General features: G+C 41.4%; 1 protein-coding gene across 20 annotated transcripts in view; it reads right to left on the minus strand.

Annotated features, from left to right (window-relative positions):
- The window catches only part of LOC101402586 (ral guanine nucleotide dissociation stimulator-like), a 52,513-nt gene that overhangs the window by 26,663 nt on the left and 4,407 nt on the right, over positions 1-21,443 (minus strand). For 2 of the 20 annotated variants that reach the window (XM_087428196.1, XM_087428201.1), the window contains exon 1: positions 12,910-13,453. The exons of the other annotated variants lie outside the window; for them this stretch is intronic. The gene's annotated coding sequence lies outside the window, so the exon portion shown is untranslated. Of the gene's footprint in view, positions 1-12,909; positions 13,454-21,443 lie in introns of those variants that run through there. 20 annotated transcript variants of the gene reach the window in all.

Raw genomic sequence — 21,443 nt, forward strand, 5'->3', positions numbered from 1 at the left:
GTAGCCTTCGAGGCCACCTTGGTGATTTTGTGCCCAGGCACAAACATCCCTCGGCCCACAAACACTTTAACCATACCCCCTGAAATCATATAGCACAGGTAACCAGTCAATGGATGCAAATTACTGGTTTTACCTCCAAGACCGCTAATGAATATTTTACACCAGGAGCATCCACTTTTGGGTTTTACTGTGGGCTGATATCACAAGGCTCTCACCCAGTGAGCTACTCTCTTCCCCAGCCCTCTGAGCAGCTTTCTCCAGGCTATATTCTGCAATGCATCATTGTCTGTCTCTCAGCCTGCTTCCCTCAGGTCGCAGGAAACTTCCCCTGAGTTTCCTGCCCTGACTGGCTACCACCAACCCATATAGACACTGTCAGTCCTATAGCACTGGGTGTTCAGTTCTACTAGGACTGACTGACTGGACTGGGCACAGGTGCGGTGGCCCTACCCACACAAAATCAGGTAACTGAGGCAACCAAGAAGTATCGACAACCTTAACCCAACATGGACAACAACTCCGTAAGACCCTATCCTAGCCCTTGTACAACAGTCTCATGAGTCTCTTGCCTAAATGGTTTTAGAAAACGGCCTGGCCCTAGAGTGTCTATACCAGCTAAGGAAGGAGGGGTTTGTGCCTTTCCTGGAACCACTTGCTGAATGTACATCAACACACAAGTCCAAACCTACCACCACCAGATGGCCCAAGAGATTAAAATATTGCATAATATTACCCAAATCTTGAACAGATACCCAAGGCCCCTGAGATCACTGACCTACTTTCATGGCTGGTCTCTCCAAGTTGGGGACAATGGAAACGGACTGGATTTTAGACTGTTGCTTGTACAATCATAGGACTTGTTTCTATAGCCCTCATCGGATGTTTACTCTCTTGGCTACAAGATGCCCTACCCCTAATAACTCCATTAATTACCCTTATTAAATATCCCAACCAACTTAAAATTAACTAAATTAAAATTAATCAATACGCTGATTAATGTAAAAGCTTTAAAATTTTTATCGAGGAAAATCTGCTTAACACAGAATACACCGTTGAGAGCATTTTAAAGTATACAGTTCAGTGGCTTTTAGTACAATGATTATGTCATGTGGCTATCCCCACTATCTAAATCCAGAACATTTTCAACACCCCCAAACAAACCCATACTCATTCGCACTATTTTCTCCTAACCCAAGCCCATGGAAACAACTCATCTGTTTTCTCCCCCTATGGATTTGCCTATTCTGGACAGTGCATTCAAATGGCATCATGCTATCTGTGGCCTTTGTGGATGGCTTCAGTGAGCACACGTTTCAAGGTTCATCCATGGCTGAGCATGTAGCAGTACCTTATTCCTTTCTATGGCTCTATAATATCCTATATTATGAATAGGCCACATTTGGTTTATGCAGTCATAACTGGATAGAAATTTGGGTTTGTTTCACCTTTGGACCATTGTGAATAATGTTGCTTTGAATGTCCATGGACAAGTTTTTCTTTGAACATATGTTTCCAATGCTCTTTTGGACATACCTACCATGTGACTCTCCAGGTTAATGGTAATTCTAGGTTTAAGATTTTAAAAAATGCCAAGCTGTTTTCTGCAGTGGCTGCATCATTTTACTTTCCCACCAGTAATGTTATGTGGGTTTCCCTTTCTCCACATCTTTATCAACACTTGTTATTTTCCACTATGTTGAGTATAGCCTTCATTTTGAGTGTGAAATAGTATCACACTATGCTTTGAATTTGCATTTTCCTAATAATTTATGATACTGAGCATCTACCTAGTGCTTATTGGCCATCTGTGTATCTCCTGGAGACATGTCTATTCCAGTTGGTTACCCATTTTCATTGGCTTCTTTGTTTCTTATAATTGAGTTCTAAGAGATCTTTATATAGTCTCAATATTAGAGCCTTCTCAGTTACATAACTTGCAAATAGAGGACACATCAGTACCCCACTTTTAACAATGGATAGAATATCCAGACAGAAAATCAGGAAACAGCAGACATGAAAACATTAATGGACCTATCAGACATACACAGAACATTTTACTGAACAGCAACAAAATGCACTCTCTTCTCAAGGGCACACGGACTATTTTCCAGAACAGATCAAGTGTTAGGTCACAAAACAAGTCTTAACAAAATTAAGAAGACTGAAACCATACCGAGTAACTTTTCCAAATACAATGGCATGAAACTAGAAGTCAATAACAGAAGGAAAACTGGAATATTCATAATACATGGAAATTCAACAACAAACTCTTAAACAGCCACTAGATCAAAGAAGAAATCAAAAGGGACATTAGAAAATAGCTCCAGACATACAAAAAGAAAAAATAAAAACACCAAAACTCACAGGATGCAGCAAAAGTAGTACTAAGAGCCAAGTTTGTAGTGATAATCTTGTACATTATAAGAGAAGAAAGATGTCAAAGAAACAACCTGACTTACAACGCACAGCATTAGACAAAGAAAAAATGAAACCCAAAGTTAGCAGAAGGATGGAAGTCACCAAGAAGAGAGAGGGAAAAAATGAAAGAGAGTATGAAAGATCAATAAAAGTAAGAGTTGATTTTTTGAAAAAAAATAAAATTGACAAACCCTTAGATAGAATATCGAGGAAAAAGAAGAGAGATGACTCAAATAAAGTAAATCAGAAATGAAAGAGGAGGCATTACAACTGATGCTTCAGAAAGAAAAAGATCAGAAGAGACTATTCTGAACTACTGTACACTCACAAATTGGGTAACCTAGACAAAATAGATAAATTCCTAGAAACAACCTATGAAGGCTAAATCATGGAGAAACAGAAATCTTGAACAGACCAGTAACAAACAAGCAGACTGAATCAGTAATCAAACACCTCCCAACGAGAGGAGTGTAAAGTGAATGCCTGACTTCACCACAGACCCCTGAGCCAGCCTGCCCCAGCACCAGGCTGACTCCTGTAGACCTAGCTGGCTCCCTGTAGGCTTCTGCAAATCCAGGCCCCTGGCTCACCCTGGAGCATGCCAGCTCTGGCAGCCCCAAGCAGCATCCCTGACACCAGGCTCCCACCAGGCTCCTGGGAACCCAGGCCCCCATCTCAGCCTAGGGGCTGCCATCTTCAGCAGCCCAAGGTGGTTCCTGTGACCTCAAGTGGTGTCCTTGGCACCAGGCTCCTGGTGGGCTCTGGTGAATCCAGACCCTGGCTCACCCAAGTTCCTGCCTACTCCAGGCAGCCACAGGCAGCACCCACAGCCAGAGGCAGCTTCCGCAACAGGGCACGCAGTGGGCTCCCACAAACCCAGGACCCCAGGTCACTGCAGCACTTACCGGCTCCAGCAACCCCAGGTAGATTCCATGGCATCAGGCTCCCTCGGGGCTACTGGGAACTCAGGCCCATGGCTCACCACACCACCTGCCAGTTCCAGCAGCTGTAGACATCTCTCATGGAACCAGGCTCCTGGCAGGCTCCCACAAAACCAGGCCCCCCGCTCACCCAGGTGCTTGCTGACTCAGGCAGCCCTAGGCAGCTCCCATGGCACCAGGCACCAGCAGGCTCCCATGAACCCAGGCTTCCATCTTGACCCAGCACCTGCTGGCTCCTGCAGCCTCAGGCAGCTCCTGTGGCCCCAGGCCCCCAGCAGGCTCCCAGGAATCCAGACTTCTGGCCTACCCCAGCACAAGCTGTCTCTCATGGCGCCAGGGTCCTGGCAGGCTCCCGTGAACCAAGGCTCTTAGCTCATCCCAGCACTGGCCAACTCCCATGGCCCTGGATGACTCCTGTGGCTGCAGGCTCTCAATCAGGACCTGCCAAACCAGGCGCCAGTGGAGCTACTCATGAACTCAGGGTCCCAGCTGTGCCCAGGGCCAGACACAATACCGTGGACCCAAGCTCTCCACTCACCCCAGTACCAGGCTGCCCAAGGACTCCAGCAGCAAGCCTGCCCCTGGACACCACCAGATGGCCTACCCAGGACCCCTAGATGGGCTGACTGTGAAGGCTTTGGTTTGCTAAAGCCAGTCTGTAAAGAGTGGAAGAGGTGCCTACTTCTTCAAATTTGCAGACACCAATGGAGGCCACAAGGATCATGAATACTCAAAGACCCATGACACCACCAAAGAAAAAGAATAAAACTCCAATGACCGACCAAGAAATGGAGATATAGGAACTATGTGACAAAGGCTTCAGAACAACCCTCTTTGAGAAATTCATAAAACTATAAGGAAACACAGATAGACTACTAAATGAAATAAGGAAACAGTGCATGAGCAAGTGAGAAGTTCAACATAGAAACAGAAATCCTTAAGGAAAAACAAACAGAAATTCTAGAGTTGAAGAACACAATGACTGAACTGAAAAATTCAATAGCAAGCTTCGAAATCAGATTCAACCATGTACAAGAAATAATTAGTGAACTAGAAGATGTGTCATTTGAAATCATCCAAAGAAGCAAAAAGTAAAACAGGAATGGATGGGAACGGGGAAAGGCAGTGTGAATTACGGGATACCATGAAAAGAAACAGATAAGCATTATTAAAGTACCAGAGGAGAAGACAGGGAGAAAGGAAAAGAAAGTTTACTTAAATAAATAGCAGCTGGGCCGGCCCCAGGGCTTAGCGGTTAAATGCGTGTGCTCCGCTACCGGCGGCCCAGGTTCAGATCCCGGGTGCGCATCGACACACCGTTTGTCCGGCCATGCTGAGGCCGCGTCCCACATACAGCAACTAGAAGGATGTGCAACTATGACATGCAACTATCTACTGGGGCATTGGGGAAAAAAAGGAGGAGGATTGGCAATAGATGTTAGCTCAGAGCCAGTCTTCCTCAGCAAAAAAAGAGTAGGATTAGCCCGGATGTTAGCTCAGGGCTGATCTTCCCCACAAAAAAAAAAAAAATAGCAGCTGACATATTCCCAAATCTGGGGAGAGATTTAGACATCCAAGGTCCTGAAGTCGATCTGTCACCCTAAAATTTCAAACTAAAACTTTCTTCTCCAAGACACATTATAACAAAACTATCTAAACTCAAAAAAAGGGTCAAACAACATGATCAAGTTCAACATGATGCAAATCAATGAATGTGACACACCGCATTAATAGAATGAAAGATAAAAATCATAAAATAATCTCAGTCGATGCAGAAAAAGCAGTTTGACAAAATTCAACACCCCTTCATGATAAAAACTCTCAATCAAGGGTTACAGAAGGAACATAATAAAAGGTTTACATGACAAACCCACAGCTAACATCATATTGAACAGTGAAAGGTTGAAAGCTTTCTTGCTAAGACAAAGAACAAGACAAGGGTGCCCAGTCTCAATACCACTCTTCAACATACTCCTACAAGTCTTAACCAGAGACATTTGGCCAGAGAAAGAAATATAATGCATCCAAATTGGAAAGGGAGAAACAAAGTGGTCTCTGTTTGCAGATGATATGATTTTATATAGAGAAATACCTAAGGACTCTCCCCCAAACTGTTAGGACTAATAAACAAATTCACTCAAGCTGCAGGAGACAAAATCAACATATAGAAATCTGTTGCCTTTCTGTACACTAACAATGAACTATTTAAAAAGATATAAAGAAAACACTCCTATTTACAATAGCATCAAAAACAGTAAAATACTCATAAATAAATTTAACCAAGAAGGTGAAAGGTCTACACACTGATAACTATAAGACATTGATGAAAGAAACCAAAGACACAAAGAAATGAAAAGATATCTTATGTTCGTGGATCAGAAGAATTAATACTGTTAAAATGTCCATGCTACCCAATGCCATCTCAAGATTCAATGCAATTCCTATTAAAATTCCCATGGCATTTTTCACAGAAATAGGACAAACAATGCTAACATTCATATGGATCCACAAAAGACCTCAAATAACCAATGCAACGCTGAGAAAGAAAAAGCTGAAGGCATCACAATTCCATTTTAAACTTTATTACAAATCTATAGTAATAAAAACGGTATGATACAGGTATAAAAAGAGACACATAGACCAATAGAACAGAATCAAGGGCCCAGAAATAAAACCACACACATACAGTTTGCTAACAATTGACGAGTCAGCTAAGAAGACTCCATGGGGAATGGATAGTTTCTACAATAAATGGTGTTGGGAAAACTGGATAACCACATGCAGACAAATGAAATTGGATCCCTATTTTACACCACTCTAAAAATGATACCAAATTGAATAAAAGACTTAAATGTAAGACAGCAAATATGAAACAACTAGAAGAAAACATAGAGAAAAAACCCCATGAAACCGGTCTTGACAATGATTTTTTTGGATGTAACATCAAAAGTGCAAGCAACAAATGCAAAACTTAACAAGTGGGATGACATCAATCTAAAAAGCTTCTGCACAGCAAAAGAAACAATCAGCAAACTAAAGGGGTTAATATCCACAATATATAAGAAACTCTTACAACTCAAAAGCAAAGAAACCAACGAAACAATATGAAAATGGTCAAAGACCTGAATAGATACTTTTCCAAAGAAGACATAAAACTGGTCAACAGGTACATGAGAAGATGCTCGTAATCACTCATCATCAGGGAAACGAAATCAAAACTACAATGAGATATCACCTCACACCTGCTAGAATGGTTATTCTCAAAGAGACAACAGACAACAAGTGTTGGCGAGGCTGTGTAGAAAAGAGAACCCTGTGCACTTTTGGTATGAATGTAAATTGCTACAGTCACTATGGAAAAAATATGGAATTTTCTCAAAAAAATAAAAACAGAAATACTATATAAATGAGCAATTCCACTTCTGGTTGTATATCCAAAGGAATTGAAATCACTATTCTGAAGAGATATCTGCACCCCCATGTTCATTTCAGCATTATTCACAAACTGAGGACATAGAAACAATCCATGTGTCCATCAATGGATAAACAGATAAAGAAAATGTGAGATATATGTATATATACACGAAATATATAATGGAACATTATTTAGCCATGCAAGAGAATGAAATCCTGCATTTTGCAACAACATAGATGGACCTTGAGGCATTATGCTAAGCAATATAAGTCAGACAGAGAAAGATAAATACTATATGTTCTCACACATATGTGAAATCTAAAAAAGCCCAACTCAAAGGAATAGAGTCTCGGGCCGCCCGGTGGTGCAGCGGTTAACTGCACGCGCTCTGCTGCGGTGGCCCGGGGTTTGCAGGTTCGGATCCCGGGCATGCACCGACGCACCGCTTGTTAAGGCATGCTGTGGCAGCGTCCCATATAAAGTAGAGGAAGATGGGCACGGATGTTAGCCCAGGGCCAGTCTTCCTCAAGAAAAAAGGGGAGGATTGGCATCGGATGTTAGCTCAGGGCTAGTCCTCCTCACAAAAACAAAAAAAAAAGGAATAGAGACTAGAATGGTGTTTGCCAGGGCCTCGCGGGTGGGGGAAATGGGGAGATGTGAGTCAAAGTGCGCAAATTTCTAACTGTGAAATGAATAAGTTCTGGGGATCTAATGTATAGCATGATGACCATAATTAACAAGACTATATTATATACTCAAGAGTTGTTAAGAGAGTAGATCTTAAAAGTAATGACTAGACGGGGGCCAGCCCCGTCGCCTGGCGGGTAAGTGCATGTGCTCCGCTACTGGCAGCCCGGGTTCTGATCCCAGGCGCGCACCGACGCACCGCTAGTCTGGCCATGCTGAGGCGGCGTCCCACATACAGCAACTAGAGGGATGTGCAACTATGACATACAACTATCTACTGGGGCTTTGGGGAGAAAAGGGGAAAAAAAAAACCCAAAAAAAAAAAAAAGTGATGACTAGAAGAAAGAAGTTAATTATGGGAGGGAATGGAGGTGCTAACTCACCGTACTGTGGTAATCCTTTCACAAATCATCATCTTGAACACGAAAACTTACATATGTTATATGTCACTAATATTTCAAGAAATCTAAAAAAAAAATCTCTCAACAAAGTACAACCCAGGACCAGATGACTGCACTGGTGAATTCTACCAAACCTATAAAGAAGTATTAAAAACAAGCCTTCTTACGCTCTGTCAAATGTTGAAAAAGAGGGAACACTTCCAAACTCATTTTACGACGCCAGCATTACCCTGATACCAACACTAGACAAGGACACTAAAAGAAAATAAAATTACAGACCATTACACCCGATGAACATAGATGCAAAAATCCTCAACAAAGTACTAGCAAACTGAATTGAACAGCGTATTAAAAGAATTATACACTACGACCAAGTGAAATTTATTCCTGGTATACAACGGGAGTTCAACATACAAAAATCGATCAGTGTAATATGCCACATCAATAAAATGAAGGGGAAAAAAACATGACCATCTCAATGGATGCAGAAAACCATTTGACATAATTCAACACCCTTTCATGATAAAACACTCAACAAACTAGAATAGGAGGAAAGTGCCTCACCATAATAAAAGCCATATATGAAAAACACACAGCAAACATAATACTCAATGACGGAAGGCTGAAAGCTTTTCCTCTAAGATCAGGAACAAGGCAAGGATGCCCACTTTCACCATTTCTATTCAACACAGTACTGAAAGTTCAAGCCAGAACCATGAGGCAATAAAAATAAATAAATAAAAGGCTTCCAAATTGGAAAGAAAGAAGTAAAATGGTCTCTGTTGGAAGACGATATCATCTCATATGTAGAAAACACGAAAGACTCCACAAAAAAGCCGTTTGACCTAACACGAATTCAGGAAAGTAGCAGGATACAAAGTCAACACAAAAATCAGTTGCATTTCTATACACGAACCATGAGCTCTCTGAAAAGGAAATTACAAAAACAATTCATTCATAATAGTATCAGAAAGAATAACATGCTTAGGAATTAACTTAACCAAGGAGGTGAAAGGCTTGCACCATAGAAACTACAAAACATTTCAGAAAGAAATTAAAGAAGACATACATAAATGGACACATATCCCATGTTCATGGATTGGAAGGCTTACTATTGGTAAAGTGTCAATATTACCCAAAGCAATCTACAGATTCAATGTAATCCCTATCCAAATCCTAATGATGTTTTTTGCAGAAATAGAAAAACCCATCCTAAAATTCACATGGAATCTCAAGGGACTCATAATAGCCAAAACAATCCCGAAAAAGAACAAAACTGGAGGACACACACTTCCTGATTTCAAAACTTACTACAAAGCTACAGTAATCAACAGTATGGTATTGGCATAAAGACAGACATAGAGACCAATGGCATAGAATAGGGAGCCGAGAAACAAAGCCTCACATATACGGTCAAGTGATTTTTCACAAGGGTGCCAAGACCACGCAACGGAGAAAGGTTTCTTTTCAACAAATGGTGCTGGGAAAACTGGATATCCGCATGCAAAAGATTGAAGCTGGACCCCATCCAACACCATATACAAAAATTAACTGAAAATGGATCAAGGACATAAATGTAAGACCTCAAACACGAAAACTCTTAGAAGAAAACATAGGACAAAATCTTCACGACACCGGACTTGGCAATGATTTCTTGGATATGACACCAAAGGCACAGGTAACAAAAGAAAAACAATGGACAAATTGGGCTCCATGAAAATTTTATAAGTTGGTACATCAAGAGGCACTGTCCACAGAGTAAAAAGGCAACCCAAGAGAGGGAGAAAATATTTGCAAATCATGTTTCTGACAAGAGACTGATATCCAGAATATACAGAGAAGTTCTAAAACTAAACAACTAAAAAACAAGCCAATTCAAATATGGGCAAAGGACTTGAAGAGACATTTCTCCAAAGAAGACTTACAAATGGCATATAAGCACATGAAAAGATGCTCAACACCACTAATTATTAGGGAAATGAAAATCAGAACCACAATGAGACACCACCTCACACCCACTAAGATGAGTGCTATGGAAAAGACAGAAAACAACAAGTGTTGGCCAGGGTGCGGCAAAATTGGAACCCTGGTACACTGTTGACAGGAACGTAAAATGGTGCAGCCGCTATGGAAAACAATATGGATGTTCCTCAAAAAATTGAACATAGAATTATCACGTGATCCAGCAATTCCACTTCTGGAGATACATCCAAAAGATCTGAAAGCACAGCCTTGAAGAGATATTTGTACATCCATGTTCATAGCAGTATTGTTCACAATAGAAAATGTGGAAGCAACCCAAGTGTCCACTGACACATGAATGGATACACAAAATGTAGTATATCCACACAATGGAATATTATTCAGCCTTAAAAAGGAAGCAAATTCTGCAATATGCCACACATGGATTAACCTTGGGGACATTATGCTAACAGAAATAAGCCAGTCACAAAAAGATAAATACTGTATGATTCCACTTACACGAGGAACTGAGAGTAGTCAAAATCATAAGAGATGCAAAGTGGAATGGTGGCTGCCAAGGGCTGGGGGGAGGGGAGAAGGGAGAGTTATTGTTTAATAGGTATAGAGTTTCAGATTTACCAGAGTTATGGGGATGAATGGTGGTGATGACTGTACAATAGTGTAAATGTATTTAACGCCACTGAAGTGTACACTTAAAAATGGTTAAGATGGCACACTTTTTTGTTATGTATATTTTAACTCAATATACAAAAAGGGGAAAAAAAAAAGAAATGAGCTATTAAGCCACAAAAAGACATAGTGGACCCTTAAATACATATTGATAAGTGAAAGAAGCCAACCTGAAAAGGCTATATACTCTGTTCCATAGTTTTCATGTATTCCAATTACACGACATTCTAGAAAAGGCAAAAGTATGGAAACACTATAAAGATCAGTGTTGCCAGGAGTTGGGAGGCAAGGAACGAAGAGGCAGAGCACAGGGACTTTTAGGGCAATCCAACTCTTCTGTGGGATACTGTTGTGGTGGATACATGAGATTATGCATTTGTCAAAATCCAAGCACATGACAGCGAGACAGCGAACCTTAATGTAAACTACGGACTTGGTTACGAACACTGTAGCAGCATCAGCTCCTCACCTGTGAGGAATGAGCCGCACTAACACAGGTGGTCATGCAAGATGTTAACAGTAGGGGAAACTGCAGGGGAGGAGGGAGAAATGCTCTGCACTATCTGCTGAATTTCTCTGTCCATCTAAAACTTTCCTAAAAAACAATCTATTAATTAAAAATTAATCAATGGAAGGTAGGGAGTGGATAGAAATAGGGATGAAACAAGAATATCCGAATATTGACAAATGTTGAAGCTGGGTAATAGGGACATGGGGGGCTATCACACTTTTCTGTTTAATTTGTGAATGTTCAAGGTTTTCCACAATAAAACATTTTTAAAGCTCCAGATTAAATCTAGATTATATATACAAGGAATCAAAGAATGTGAAGAAAGCAGATATTTTTGAAGCAAGTACTCAAGGGGCACACTGAGGGAACGTGCAATCACACTGGATAGAGAGTGAACGTCCTGGTTTCACCAGGAAGGTTTGGAGCTCAGTGAGCAAGGCAGGCGACAGCACAGTCAGGGAAGTGACTGATAATGAACACGGAAAATGTTCGCCCTCACTGGTCACAGAAATGCCAACGATGGGGCCTGACAGAACTGCCCCAGGATTTACAACGTCGAGACACCCAGAGTTAGGGCGGGCTCAGGGACAGCGCACCACGTCCTGTGAGAATGCCAATCAGCACCGGCTTTCTGGAGGGCAAACCCCCTGAACCCTGGAACCTGCAGGCCACTGGCCCGGCTGCTCTGTTGTATGGACTCTGTCCAAAAACAAAGTGATTGGGTAAAGATGATGGACTGAATAAACATATGTAGAGCCCCTTTGACATAAAATCCCTAAAAAATGACCCAAAGATTCCTTCATTGATGAACAAATTCATAATAGCCCTGGGAACCATCAAGAGAGCCGACATTTTGAGGAAGACATCAAAGAGAGACAACAGCTGGTGACCGGGGACCCCAGTGGGGGTCTCCGGGTGGGCCATGGAGACCCAGCCAGGGCGCCCTCTCTTCCTCCCCCTCTTCCCCCTGCCGCTCACCTAACACCTCCTGCATCGCCCCTCCACTCCCAGCCACTGCCCACCTCACGCTCCAGGAATACAGGAGCAGAGGCGCAGGGCGCCCTTTCCACCAGCACAGCTGTCCTCTTGCTCTCTGCGCCTCCCCAGGTGGCGGAGCCCAGCCCTGCACCTCCTCAGGGCCCAGCACGCTCCTCCCGGGCCCTCAGCCTCCTCCTCTCCATCCGGTCCTCCCTGCAGCACCTGCTAGCTCATCTCCACCTTACAAACAAACTCTCCCTTGGACCCATGTTCCCTTTTGGCTACTGTCCACTTTCCCAACTCCCTTTCATGGCGAAACCTCTTAAGTAAAGTGCCTCATCCCTACTGCCCTCCCATGGCTCCCCTTCCCCCACTCTAGACCCAGCTTCATTCCCACCCTCTCAAGGAGACTGAGGTCACTAGTGATCCCACGTGGCCGAGTCCAGCCATCTTCTCTCCATTCTGATCGGAGCTGTATCCCATCCAACTGAGCACCCCTCCTTTCTGCAATACCCTTTTCCCCTCGTGGCTCCTGCAACCTCATGCTCCACCATTTCAGTCCCCTTTCCTGGACCCTCTTCAGCTGCACCTCTGCAAACACTGCCTGCTCCTAGGCTGGGCCCGGGGCCCTTCCACAGCTGCAGTGTCTCCAGGAAACCTCATTCAATTCCACGTTTTTAAACATCTCTGACCTCATCCTGACTCTGCAGACACACCGATGCAACTTTAAGAGCTTAGGTGCTAGCTCCCCAGCATCAGCACCTAAGGAGTATCTCAGACTCGATTCCTCTCAAAATTTCACTGTCATATGAGTTCCAAAATAGCATCAAATATTTCCAAAAAGGAGGAAAAATTTGCATACAATAAATAGTGGTGAACAAAGTAACCGATAAAACGTATACTTACATCCAATCACGGTTGCTTGATGGGGAAAATAAGAACACAGAACTGAGATCAGACAGTCTCAAGCTGGGGAGTGGAAGGTGAGGAGCTGAGAGTGTAGAACACAGGAATTGATCAACTCTAAGCATTTCCAGAAAGAAAGGCAGAAACTGTTGTTCCTAAAAGCTGAAAGACACCCACTAGAAGAATAGAAAAATCATGAGAAAGCCTGACAAATTAAAAATTAAATTAAATGGTAGACTCAACTTCCAATTTATCAATAATCACAATTCTGAATGGATGAAATTGCTCTATAAAAAGACGAAGGCTCTCAAGTTGAGTTGAAATATAGTCATAAAATAAAGGGATATAATATGGTTGAAAATGAGGAGATAAAGAAATAAGACTTTAAATGGACAAAAAGGGGTTTTCTGTGTTGATAACTGTCAGCAACACTTATGCACCTAACAATATGGTCTTGAAACATAAAGCAAAACTGGACAAACAAGAAGACACAGGCACCTCCAGAATCACAGGGAAACCTACCTTACCTCTCTTAGAAATCCACAGGTCATGGGGCGGCCCCATGGCTTAGCGGTTAAGTGCGCGCGCTCCGCTGCTGGCGGCCCAGGTTCGGATCCCGGGCGCGCACCGACGCACCGCTTCTCCGGCCATGCTGAGGCCGTGTCCCACATGCAGCAACTAGAAGGATGTGCAGCTATGACATACAACTATCTACTGGGGCTTTGGGGGAAAAATAAATAAATAAATAAATAAAAATTAAAAAAAAAAAAGAAATCCACAGGTCAAGTGATACAGTAAGTTAGGAAACAGATCTGCTGACGAACACAAAAAAGCTAGATCTGGCCTCAGCCCGAGGGACAACAACGTAAGCAACTAGTGGAGAGGATGCATTCTCCTCAAACCACAATGAAACAATCACCACAATGGACTGTGTGCTAAGCCACAATGAAATCTCTAAATTGTCCACAAAGCAGAAATCTATAAGTGACCATATTACTGGACCTTCAAGCAATAAAAGTAAAAAATAATCACAAAATATTGGCTCCCCTCCCCCAACCTATCCACTTGAAAATCTGTCCACACTCTTCTAAATCTCTCAGGTTAAAGGGGGGATCCAGACAGACAGACAAACTCTTTAGAAATGAACAGCAAGGAGAGCAGCATGAGGCAAATCCATGGCATGGGGACAAAGGGACAGACGAAGGGACACAGCCTCCACTGCAGGTATCAGGGAATATCACCTGTACACGAAGAAGCTGAGCACTTCCCTCCAGGAGCCAGAACAACACCACAATAAAACCAAAGACAGAAGAAGGAAGCGAGGATTCACGAGGCAGGAACAAGAACGTAGACCTGAGCAATGGAGTCAAGGGCTGGCTGTCTGGAAAGACCTGTAACAGTGAGAAACCTTCACAGTCTGACCAAGAGGAACAGACAAAGGCACCAAACTGTACCATCAGGTACGACAAACTACAGAAACAGCTTTAACGTGATAGGAGAACATAGCAGATAACTCTGACCAGGACATCAGCGGTCCTCAGCTGGAGCTGTCCTTCCCCCAGGATGCATCTGGAAACACGCGGGATGGGTTTTGTTTCTTGCTTTGTGTTGTCCTAATGGTTGTTGCCCTGGGGGTCCAGGAGGTCCTGAACAGCCTGTCACATAGAGCCATTTCCCACCTGAAGTGTTACTGACATCTGGAAAGACAAGCACTGATCCAGATTAAATGAACAATGTGGCTGAGCGGCCCAGTGGCGTAGGGGTTAAGTGCACGCACTCTGCTGTGGTGGCCTGGGGTTCGGATCCCGGGCGCGCACCGATGCACTGCTTATCAAGCCACGCTGTGGTGGCGTCCCATATAAAGTGGAGGAAGATGGGCATGGATGTTAGCCCAGGGCCAGTCTTCCTCAGCAAAAAGAGGAGGATTGACAGATGTTAGCAAAAAAACAAAGAAAGAAAGAAACAAACAAATGAATAAATAAATAAACAATGTGGTAGGGAAATGTTTTCGATGGATGTATAACAGGCAAAAGATGGTACCCTCAGTATGTAAGGAATATCGAGAAACCAATGTTTACAACTACTAAACTGTAAAAGAGCGGGAAAATCAGAAACATAGCCAATAAATACACCAAAAATATATCCAACCTATTTGTACAGGTGGAGAAATATGTATGTAAAGCACAGGAAACAGTCTAGGAGATGACACACCAAATTTTACCATGGACAAGGACAAAAGTTGGGAGATAGGTGAGAAATAGGAGTTTTTACACTTCTTACTTTATATATTCCTGTAGTTTTAATTTTTACAAAAGTGAACGTATTCTACTCAAACAGATGTTTAAAATTTTAAAGAAATTATTAAAATATTCAAAATGACTTTAGTTCAAGGATATTCATTAAAACATGAATGGGAGGAGTGACGTCAGCATCACGGCAGAGTGAGCTTTCCCGTAAACTCTTCCCCCGATAAGATACAACAAAAGGAACAGTCACAGACCAACAACAGAATCCTAGACAGTGAAAAGCAAGATCAGAAAGATCCACACTGCTGCACATCTGAGAGAGGAACGTGCTAGGCCCCCGGAGGAAGTGAGGAGAGGTAAGGAGAACTCCTCTCCCTCCCCATCAGATCAGCGATCCCGGTCCACATGGCTCCCAGTGAGGGGGTAGGGGCGGCCCTCTGCGGGGAAACCATAGCCCTTCCGGCTCTCTCCGCCAGTGGGAAACTCCTACACAGAGCACTCAGAACTGCTACGGGGTACCATCAACATCTGAGCACCCCAGGAGAGCGGATACCGAGGGGCGAACGAGAAGCCCCCCCACGCCACGGACCCAGCGGGCAAAAGAGAGAGCACCACCCCTGCCCACAAGCCGGACCCTGCGGATCGCAGCGAACAGCTAGGGCAGAGTGCAGGGGGCACAGATTACACAGCCCTTTACCCCCACACAGTGGCGGCAGGTGGAAATTGCAACCAGATATTTCCAGGATGAGGAAAAACAAAGCCAATACAGGAACCACAATGCAATGGTACATGAAATCACCAGACCAGAAGGAAAATGACAAGCACCCAGAAACCAATGCTGAAGACACAGAAATCCATAACCTAAACGACAGAGATTTCAAAATAGCTATCATTAAAAAACTCAATGAAATACAAGACAGCACAAACAATTCAATGAGATTAGGAGTTTCTTCACAAAAGAGATTGAAATCATAAAGAAAAACCAATCAGTGCTGATGGAGATGAAGAACACAATGGAGAAGATAAAGGAGAACCTGGAATCTTTAAAGAACAGAGCTGACAACATGGAGGAAAGAATTAGCATTATAGAGGATAGGAATACAGATATGCTCCAGATGGAAGAGAAGAGAGAACTAAGACTAAAAAGAAATGAAGAAAGTCTCCGAGGAATATCTGACTCTATTAGGAAATGTAACATAAGAATTATAGGTATTCCTGAGGGAGAAGAGAGGGAAAGAGGAACAGAGAGCCTAGTCAAGGAAATAATAGCTGAGAACTTCCCAAATCTGGGGAAGAAGCAGGAAATACCAGTAAGCGAAGCCAACAGATTACCTTAATACGTCAACAGGCAAAGGCCCACTCCACGACATCTAGTGGTAAGGCTAGCCAGAGTCAATGACAAAGAAACAATATTAAGGGCAGCTAGACAAAAACAAAAGATAATGTACAAAGGAACTCCCATCAGGCTCTCAGCAGATTTCTCAACAGAAACTTTACAGGCTAGGAGAGACTGGAATGATATATTCAAAATACTGAAAAACAAAAACTTTCAGCCAAGAATACTCTTATCCAGCAAAAATATCCTTCAAATATGATGGAGAAATAGTAACTTTCCCAGATAAACAAAAGCTAAGGGAGTTCATGGCCATGAGACCCCCCACTACAAGAAATACTCAAGAAGGCCCTCAGGCCTGAAAAAAAGAAGAGAAAGGGAATACAAAGCTTGGAGCAAGGAGAAAAATAGGTAGACAAACTCAGAAAAATAGTAGATCTTTACTGGAATAGGTTAGCAACCACTTAAATACCAAAATCAAAGATCAAAGGAAGGAATTCACCAAAAATAAATTTAACCTTATCACTGTAAACACACACCCACAACACAAGATAGAATAAGGTATAACAAGAACGACTTAGAAGGCAAAGAGGAAAGTGATTGAATTGACTTAGTATAAGGAAATAGGAGGCTATCAGATAATGGACTATCTCATACACAAGATTTTTTATACAAACCTCAAGGTAACCACTAAACAAATAATCAACACAAAATCACATATGATAAACAATGAGAAAACTAGAAAAGTCATAAGACAGAAGAACCAAACTGAATTGGCAGTCCGAAACAAATGGGAAAAGAAACAAAGGAAATGCAAAAGAACCAGAAAATAAGTGACAAAACAGCAACATTAAGCCCTCATATATCAATAATTACCCTAAATGTAAATAGATTGAACTCTCCAATCAAAAGATACAGAGTGGCAGGATGGTTTAAAAAGCAAGACCCAACAATATGCTGCCTCCAGGAAACACATCTCAGCTCTAAAGACAAGCACAGGCTCAGAGTGAAAGGATGGAAGATAATACTCCAAGCTAATGACAAACAAACGAAAGCAGGTGTTGCCATACTCATATCAGAGAAAGTAGACTTCAAGATAAAACAGGTTAAGAGAGACAAAGCAGGGAAATATATAATGATAAAAGGGACACTCCACCAAGAAGACATATCACTTATAAATATATATGCACCCAACATAGGAGCACCAATGTACATAAAGCAACTATTAACAAACCTAAAAGGAGACATTAACAACAACACAATAATAGGAGGGGATCTTAATACCCCACTTACATCAATGGATAGATCATCCAGACAAAAAGTCAATAAAGAAATAGTAGACTTAAATGAAAAACTGGATGAGACGGACCTAGTAGACATATACAGAGCACTCCATCCAAAAACAGCTGACTACACATTCTACTCAAGCGCGCATGGAACATTCTCTAGGATAGACCATATGTTGGGAAACAAAGCAAGCCTCAATAAATTTAAGAAGATTGAAATCATAACAAGCATCTTTTCAGACAATAATGCTATGAAACTGGAAATCAACCATGAAAAAAAAACTGGGAAAGTGACAAAAATGTGGAGATTAAACAACATGCTACTGAACAACCAATGGATCATTGATGAAATTAAAGGAGAAATCAAAAAATATCTGGAAACAAAGGAAAATGAAAATATGCCATACCAAACCATATGGGATGCAGCAAAAGCGGTCCTGAGAGGGAAACTCATAGCGATACAAGCCCACCTTAACAAACAAGAAAAAGCCCAAATAAGCAACCTTAAATTGAACTAGAAAACGAACAAAGCCCAAAGTCAGCAGAAGGAGAGCAATAATAAAAATCAGAGCAGAAATAAATGAAATTGAGACCAAAAAAACAGTAGAAAGGATTAATGAAACAAAGAGTTGGTTCTTTGAGAAGATAAACAAAATTGACAAACCCTTAGCCAGGCTTACTAAGAAAAAAAGAGAAAGGGCTCAAGTAAATAAAATTAGAAATGAAAGACGAGAAATTACAATGGATACCACGGAAATACAGAGGATTATAAGAGAATACTATGAGAAATTATATGCCAACAAATTGGACAATCCAGAAGAAATGGATAAATTCTTAGACTCATACAACCTCCCAAAACTGAACCAAGAAGAAATGGAGAATCTGAATAGACCAATCACAAGTAAAGAGACTGAAATAGTAATCAAAAACCTCCCAAAAAACAAAAGTCCAGGACCAGATGGCTTCTCCGGTGAATTTTACCAAACATTCAAAGAAGATTTAATACCCATCCTTCTCAAACTATTCCAAAAAATAGAGGAAGATGGAACACTTCCTAAATCATTCTACGAGGCCAACATCACCCTGATACCAAAGCCAGACAAAGACAATACAAAGAAGGAAAATTACAGGCCAATATCGCTGATGAACATACATGCAAAAATCTTCAACAAAATATTGGCAAACCGAATACAGCAATACATTGAAAAGATCATACACCATGATCAAGTAGGATTTATACCAGGGACGCAGGGATGGTTCAACAACCGCAAATCAATCAACGTGATACATCACATCAACAAAACAAAGAATAAAAACCACATGGTCATCTCAATAGACGCAGAGAAGGCATTTGACAAGATACAACATCCATTTATGATAAAAACTCGCAACAAAATGGGTGTAGAAGGAAAGTACCTCAACATAATAAAGTCTATTTATGACAAACCCACAGTCAACATCATACTCAATGGGGAAAGACTGAAAGCCGTTCCTCTGAGAACAGGAATGAGGCAGGGCTGCCCACTCTCACCACTCCTATTCAACATCGTACTGGAGGTTTTGGCCAGAGCAATTAGGCAAGAAAAAGGAATACAAGGAATCCAAATAGGTTACGAAGAAGTGAAACTCTCACTATTTGCAGATGACATGATTTTATATATAGAAAACCCTAAAGAATCCATTGGAAAACTATTAGAAATAATCAACAACTACAGCAAAGTTTCAGGGTACAAAATCAATCTATAAAAATCTGTTGCATTTCTGTATGCTAATAATGAACTAACAGAAAGAGAACTCAAAAAGATGATACCATTTACAATTGCATCAAAAAGAATAAAATATCTAGGAATAAATCTTACCAAGGAGGTGAAAGACCTATACAATGAGAACTACAAGACATTATTGAAAGAAATCGATGACGACATAAAGAAATGGAAAGATATCCCATGCACGTGGATTGGAAGAATAAACATAGTTAAAATGTCTATATTACCTAAAGCAATCCACAGATTCAATTCAATCCCAATCAGAATCCCAATGACATTCTTCACGGAAATAGAAAAAAGAATACTAAAATTCATATGGGGCAACAAAAGACGCGAATAGCTAAAGCAATCCTAAGAAAAAAGAACAAAGCTGGAGGCATCACAATCCCTGACTTCAAAACATACTACAAAGCAATAGTAATCAAAACAGCATGGTACTGGTACAAAAACAGACACACAGATCAATGGAACAGAATTGAAAGCACAGAAATAAAACCACACATATATGGACAGCTAATTTTCGACAAAGGAGCTAAGAACATACAATGGAGAAAGGAAAGTCTCTTCAATAAATGGTGTTGGGAAAACTGGACAGCCACATGCAAAAGAATGAAAGTGGACCATCTGCTATCGCCATTCACAAAAATTAACTCAAAATGGATCAAAGACCTGAAGGTGAGACCTGAAACTATAAAACTCGCAGAAGAAAATATAAGGAACACACTATTTGACATTGGTCATAGAGGAATCTTTTTGGATGACATGCCTACCCAGACTAGGGAAACTAAAGAAAAAATAAACAAGTGGGACTTGATCAGATTAAAGAGCTTCTACAAGACAAATGAAACCAGAATCAAGATGAACAGACAACCCACCAGCTGGGAGAGAATATTTGCAAAACATACATCTGACAAGGGGTTGATCTCCATAATATATAAAGAACTCACACAACTGAACACCAAAAAAACAAACAACCCGATCAAAAAATGGGCAGAGGAAATGAACAGACACTTCTCCAAAGACGATATACAGATGGCCAACAGGCACATGAAAAGATGTTCAACATCACTAATCATCAGGGAAATGCAAATCAGAACAACACTAAGATATCACCTCACACCCGTTAGAATGGCTATAATCACCAAGACAAAAACAACAAATGTTGGAGAGGATGTGGAGAAACAGGAACCCTCATACACAGCTGGTGGGAATGCAAACTGGTGCAGCCTCTATGGAAAACGGTATGGAGATTCCTCAAAGAATTAAAAACAGAGGTGCCCTATGATCCAGCCATCCCACTACTGGGAATCTATCCAACGAACCTGAAATCAACAATCCAAAGAGGCTTATGCACCCCTATGTTCACTGCAGCATTATTCACCATAGCCCAGAAGTGGAAGCAACCTAAGTGTCCCTCGACTGACTATTGGATCAAGAAGATGTGGTATATATATACAATGGAATACTACTCAGCCATAAAAAAAGACAAAACCATCCCATTTGCAACAACATGGATGGGCCTGGAGGATATTATGTTAAGTGAAATAAGCCAGAAAGAGAAAGACAAACACTGTATGATCTCACTCATATGTGGAATATAAACCAACACACGGTTTATTGTGTTACCAGGGGCAATGGGGGTGGGGGGTGGGCACAAGGGGTGAAGGGAGACATATATATGGTGATGGACAAACAAAAATGTACAACCCCAAACTTTACAATGTTATAAACTATTAAAACATCAATAAAATAAATTAATTAATTAAAAACATGAATGGAAAGAACCTCCCCATGACTTTAAGAGTCTCCTATAACTTTTCTAATAGTTTATTATGTCGATATTATTTCACATTTAGATCCTAACTCATTGGAATTTACATTTGTGTGAGAGATGCAACAGAAG

Source organism: Ceratotherium simum, unplaced genomic scaffold, assembly GCF_057802395.1.
Source record: "Ceratotherium simum simum isolate JZ-2026a unplaced genomic scaffold, ASM5780239v1 HiC_scaffold_44, whole genome shotgun sequence".
In the NCBI taxonomy this organism is placed as follows: Eukaryota; Metazoa; Chordata; class Mammalia; order Perissodactyla; family Rhinocerotidae; genus Ceratotherium; species Ceratotherium simum.